The sequence below is a fragment of the Oryctolagus cuniculus genome, chromosome 14 (genome assembly GCF_051225735.1).
Source record: "Oryctolagus cuniculus isolate XC-2025 breed Fujian yellow rabbit chromosome 14, ASM5122573v1, whole genome shotgun sequence".
NCBI classification, from domain to species: domain Eukaryota; kingdom Metazoa; phylum Chordata; class Mammalia; order Lagomorpha; family Leporidae; genus Oryctolagus; species Oryctolagus cuniculus.
Window position 1 is genome coordinate 32,225,275 of NC_142880.1, and position 6,347 is coordinate 32,231,621.

A 6,347-nucleotide genomic window follows, 5' to 3' on the forward strand; every position below is an offset into this window, starting at 1 on the left:
GACTGAGAACCAGTGAACTAACTAAACAATTAGGTAAAATTATAACAGCAAAGTAGAAATTGCCCAATGACATAACTTGTTTCCATTCTTTGTGTTGTTAATAAATAACAATACAAATAGATGCCGTATTAATATTTACAACTTTGAGATGGCATTGGGAGAAGGGATCTCTCTCTCTCTCTCTCTCTTTCTCTCTCTCTCTCTCTCTGTCTCTCTCTGTCTCTCTCTCTGTCTCTCTCTTTCTCTGGAGTGCTGGAAGGAAAGGTTCATGAATTATTTTCCTTCTGAACAAGATTGGCTTCCAGAAAGTTTGACTCAAGAGCCAGTGTTCTGGGTTTCTCTGATGGGGGATTTTGTCATTTCCTGACCTTTCCACTCGGTGGAGCTAGTTGAGGACAAAGATTAGTTTTTCACAGCGTTGCATGCTCATTACTGTGCATGTTGCTGGGCATATAGTAGGCACTTAATAAGAGTTTGTGAAAGGAAAGAAGAATCAAGTTAAAGATTTTTTTTAATTTCCCAGTAATACTATGGGCATTCCAAAACCACTTTGTCATATTATGCTGCATTTAATCACACAACTGGGAATCCTGCTCTTTAAAAAAAAATCCACTCAATAAATATCCTATGAAATGAGCATTAAAATGAACACAATACAATGACAGGCTCAGCAACATAATGCATATTCCAGTCTATAACAAGATTTGAAATGCATGCCTAATTTTTTTCATAATACAATTTCCCATGAACCTTTTGAAGACCGCTCATATGCATGGATCACAAAAGTTTTGCATCGAGATAACCATCTTTCAAACCCTCCATTTCAAGTACCCTTGGATGTATCTACCTATGTTATCTCTTTCTCATCTCTTTGATGGTCATTTCTGTAGGAAGAAATAGAATCAATGTATGAGGTAGGGCTTCAGAAAAAAAAAAAGAGATGAGGGTGAAAAGAGAAATAGAAGGAACAAAAGGAGAGATGAAGAGGAAAGAAGAATTGGTACTCTACCACAGGCCTTACTGTGAAATAATTGAAAGTAATATTCATGAACTTTTTCAATAGGAATGGACCTTTCAGATAGAGATCAGGGAAGCGGTGAGTGTCGCTCCCCGTCTTCGTGGAGGAACGACACAGGACCCTGCGCTGTTCTTTTGTCTGCTCGGCCCTCCCCGGGTTTGCTGCTGGTTCTTCCCGGGTTGGCTACCGACCCTTCCACCTCCGTGGAAGGGCGGTTCCCCCTGCCACATTCCCCACTTCCGCGGGGGAGCGGCACACCGCCGGCCGGCTCTCTCGGGGGCTGCACAGGTGTTCCTTCAGACAGATGTTCCCCTTAGATGTTCCTGGTGCATGTTGTCTCTCTCCTCCTTTATAGTCCTCTTCCACCAATCCCAACTCGGCTGCCCACACGCCGAGTATGCTGCTCTCCTCCAATCAGGAGTAGGTCCTACAGTTTATTGGTTGAACTGGAGGCAGCTGTGTAGAAGCTGCTTCTCCCTTCTCAGCGCCATATTGTGGGAGAGCAGATGCATAGAATAAGTCTTAATTCCAGTAACTTAGTCTAGTCCGGGTTGCTCCCCACAGATCCCCCTTTCTTTTTATTTTTTGGCGTTGATACGCGCCTGTCTTCGGTGCCCCGCGGCACACACTCTGCTCTGCTTGCTAGAGTTGCCCACAGGTGCTTACAAGTCCTATCAATCAGGCAAACCGAATCCGGGTCCTCTCTTCGCCATGTTGTGAGGAGGTTTTTAGGCGCTGATGCGTGCCTGTGTTCGGTGCCCTGCAGCGCATGCTCTGCTCTGCTAGAACTGCCTGCAGGTGCTTACAAGCCCTACCAATCAGGCAAACCGAATCCAAGCCTTCTCATTGCCGTATTGTGGGGAGACTTATTGATGTTAATTCATGCCTGTCTTCGCGGCGCATAAGCTGCTACCGCCCGCAGGTGCTTATTGTCTCCCTAATCAGGCAGACCGAATCCAAGCTCTCTCATTGCTGTGTTGTGGGGAGGCCTTATTTTTCTCTATTTCTCTATCTCCGGGCATTCCTATCTCTCCTATTTTACTTCTATCTACCAGCATTCCTATTTCTCTCATTTTACTTCTAAACTTCTGTTTCTCTTATCCCTGCGGCTTCCTGGCGCCCGCCCCGAGGCTGCTTCTTGGTGCCTCGCCCCGCGGCGGGTTCCCAGCTCTGTGCCGCTTCAGCCCGCGCTTCTCTCATCTGCGCGGCTTCCCGAGTCACACAGCCCAGCTCACGTTTCCGCCACCACCGGCATTCAGTCCAAGTTCCCCGGGCTAACCTGGCGAATTCCAACCTGGCGGCCCACGTCTCTGCCTCTGGTTCCAGATTTTCGCCTTTTGCTCCCCGGGCTGACTTGAAGAATCCCAAGATAGCTTACGTCTCCGCTTCAGCCTGCACTCGCGGCTTCATCCTCCCTAACATTTTTCTCTACCCGGTATGTTTCCCTAAGTTTTCTTCCAACAATATTCCTCCCTCATTACTTCTGGCCTCTCCCCACAGTCCGTATCCAAGTCTAAGTTTCTTATAGGTTTCACTTTCACTTTCAACCTGCAGTTCGTATCTGAGTCTAAGTTTCTTCTTGCTTTCACTTTAACTTCTTTCCCACAGTCCGTATCCGAGTCTATGCCTAGGCTTTCGATAGCTTCTTCTGGCACCTTTTCTGTCCGGCTTTTCCCTAGGCTCTTTGCTAGTCTCTCTCTCCGGTATTTTCCACTTCTTCCCGTTTCTTCCTGCTTCTTCCCTCCTAAGTTTCCTATCCGAGTCACGGCACCATTATGTCGCTCCCCGTCTTCGTGGAGGAACGACACAGGACCCTGCGCTGTTCTTTTGTCTGCTCGGCCCTCCCCGGGTTTGCTGCTGGTTCTTCCCGGGTTGGCTACTATCCCTTCCACCTCCGTGGAAGGGCAGTTCCCCCTGGCCGCATTCCCCACTTCTGCGGGGGAGCGGCACACCGCCGGCCGGCTCTCTCGGGGGCTGCACAGGTGTTCCTTCAGACAGATGTTCCCCTTAGATGTTCCTGGTGCATGTTGTCTCTCTCCTCCTTTATAGTCCTCTTCCACCAATCCCAACTCGGCTACCCACACGCCGAGTACGCTGCTCTCCTCCAATCAGGAGCAGGTCCTACAGTTTATTGGTTGAACTGGAGGCAGCTGTGTAGAAGCTGCTTCTCCCTTCTCAGCGCCATATTGTGGGAGAGCAGATGCATAGAATAAGTCTTAATTCCAGTAACTTAGTCTAGTCCGGGTTGCTCCCCACAGTGAGGAGGGCATGAGTGTGCTGTGAAGGAGCCTGGACCGGGCAAGAGTGCCCAGCTGACTCCCCAGCAGCACAGCACAAATGCCAGCCAGGCCCAGCAGCAAGCTCATGGCCCAGTGCAGACCCACAGCCCACCCTGTCTCCACTGCTCCAGAAGCTCCTGAGGACACCAGCGGGCAGGTGGGATGCTTATGTGAATACAAGGATGATATCAAGATGATTGCAAGAGAGATCCTGCCCTTGGGGATCTTATGTCATTTGCCTTCAAGTAGAATTTAGACTAGAAATTAACATCTGCTGTAAAAGAGACAGAATTTTATACCAGGATGGATTCTCGTATTGCCTCCTTATTTAGTACTCCTTGTGATTTTTCCAGAATGGTGTTATCCCCAAACATCTTAACTTCCTAGGGTTAATCTCTTATGCGTTGGAGGGAACAGCTCATTATTCTGAAGCACTAACTCCGGGTTTTGACAGAGGCATTTCCTGATTTCTGAATTCCCCCCCATTATCATTAAGTAGTGTTTCCTACACAGCCAGATACGTATGTAACAGCTCTGGATTATGCTGTCAGACAAACAACAACTGTCTTTCAGGGTGGCACGTCTCAGGAGCATGTCACACAGTCCATGAACACACCTGGTGCATTGTGTGATGGGGCCATCTGCTCAGCTATAGAAATAAAGAAAGTGAGAGGCCAGTGCTGTAGCATGGCCGGCACCCCATGTGGATGCCAGTTCATGTCCAGGCTGTTCCTCTTCCAATCCAGCTCTCTGCTAACACGCCTGGGAAATGCTAACTGTGGAAGATAGCCCTAGTGCTTGGGCCCCTGAACCCTCATGGGAACCCAGAGGAAGCTCCTGGCTCCTAGCTTTGGATCTGCCCAGTTATGGACACTGCAGCCATTTGGGGAGTGAACCAGCAGATGGGAGATCTTTCTCTCTGCCTCTTGCTCTCTCTGTCTGTAACTCTGCCTCTCAAATAATTAAGTAAATCAGAAAGAAAGAAGGAAAGAGAGAGAGAGAAAGAGAGAAAGAGAAAAAAAGAAAGGCGCCGCGGCTCACTAGGCTAATCCTCCACCTGCGGCACCGGCACACCGGGTTATAGTCCTGGTCGGGGAGCCGGATTCTGTCCCAGTTGCTCCTCTTCCAGTCCAGCTCTCTGCTGTGGCCCGGAAGTGCAGTGGAGGATGGCCCAAGTGCTTGGGCCCTGCACCTGCATGGGAGACCAGGAGAAGCACCTGGCTCCTGGCTTCCCATCAGCGCAGTGCGCTGGCAGCAGCAGCCATTGGGGGGTGAACCAACAGCAAAAAGGAAGACCTTTCTCTCTCTCTCTCTCTCTCTCTCTCTCTCTCACTATCCACTCTGCCTGTCCAAAAAAAGAAAGAGCTCAGAGACCTCTTCAGAGGCTCTTCCATTATTGGGAACAATTCATCAGGGTAGAATAAAGAGCAGCCAGAGCCAGACTGGCACCGAGGGAAATCTCATAGAAGGGTTGGGTGTTAATGCAAAGGGTGGAATAGACATAACCTCACAGTACTGTTTGGCTGGGGTACCCTGCTGGTGCTTTCAAATTAGCTTTTATGAAATAAGATGGTTAGGTTCAGACTCAGGGGAAGAGAGAGAAGGAAAGGGAGAAAAGGACCCCTTGGTAGAAACCAAGACTGAAATGACACCTGATACATTTGCAGTGTGTGCAAGGGTACTTCAAAAAGTACATGGAAAAAATGCATATTATGGCAAAAACTATACATGAATTTCAACATAAAATAAACTTACTTTTTAATTTCATTTTCCCATGAACTTTATGAATTATGCTTGTATAACTTTGCCTGTTAATGATTACTGGTGGGTTTGGAAAAAGTCTTCTCTGGGTACATGTTACAAATATACTCGGAGAAGCCTGGGAGAGGAGTGGAACTGGTTGCCCTGAGGTTTGTCAATCTTCTTTCCTCATGGCCCAGAGAAATTGAGCTCCATGCCAACCCAATGGGAACCACCGACTATGAAGCAGAAGAACCAGGACGCAGAAGTCTTAAATTTGTCAGGTTCTGTGCTTTGGTACTAGTTTGCTCTTTACTTGGTTATGCAACAGTTAAGATGCATCTTTGGATGTCCACATCCCATGCAGGAATGCTTGGTTCCAGTCTTGGCTCTGTTCTTGATTCTGGCTTCCTGAGAAGCAGTGTTGACAGCTCAAGCAGGTGAATCTGCTGCTAACATGGGAGACCCAGATCGAGTCGGCTCCTGGCTTCAAACTGACCCGGTCCTGGCTATTGTGGGCATCTAAAGAGTGAACCAGCAGATGGAGATTCTCTCTCTCTCTCTCTCTCTCTCTCTCAATCTCTCTCTCTCTCTCTCTCTCTCTGCCTTTCAAATAAATCAAATAAAAATTTAAAAACATTTTAAAAACTGGTTTCGGTGAACCAGTGACCTAGGGCTTGACTGATCTTCATTTTGGTCAGTGCATGCAGGAAACAGGTGGTACTAGAGGGGTCGGCAGTGTCAGAGCTGCTGTAGCTGCCTCAGCCTACACTCTCCTCCGGAGTCCAGGGGCTTGGGTACAACCAGAGGCCAAACAGGCCAGAATGCAAGGACTGTGACCTCTCCCTCTCCCCCGGGGCTTATCCTGCACCACATACCACTGCAAGGCTGACCCTGGCTACAAGAGTGAGGGGCGGCTAGAAAGGCACAGAGAGAGGCGATTCGTGCTGATCAGAGCCCCTTGATCAAGAACGGAACACTGCTGTGTAAGGCAGCAAGGGGGGACTTGGGTGCTGCTGTTCAGGAGAAAAGCCAGGTGGCCAGGGAGGAGGAGCAAAGTCCTGGAGGCAGCATCCGGAAGCCTTCTCCTAAGGCCGAGCGTGGGGAATCTGTGACCCACGGCTGTGACACTGGCTGAGCCGGCTCCCAGCACTCATATTGTGCATGTCACTGTCAATTTGGGAAACCAGGCAGGGATGGGAGCCACCGTCTCCAGAGCCTCATAAAGTGAAACTGCATTATCATTTCAGCAGCATTCAGAGAAGCTGAAGGTTGCAACCAAATGCAGCCCTGTGACTAGAGCGATGAAG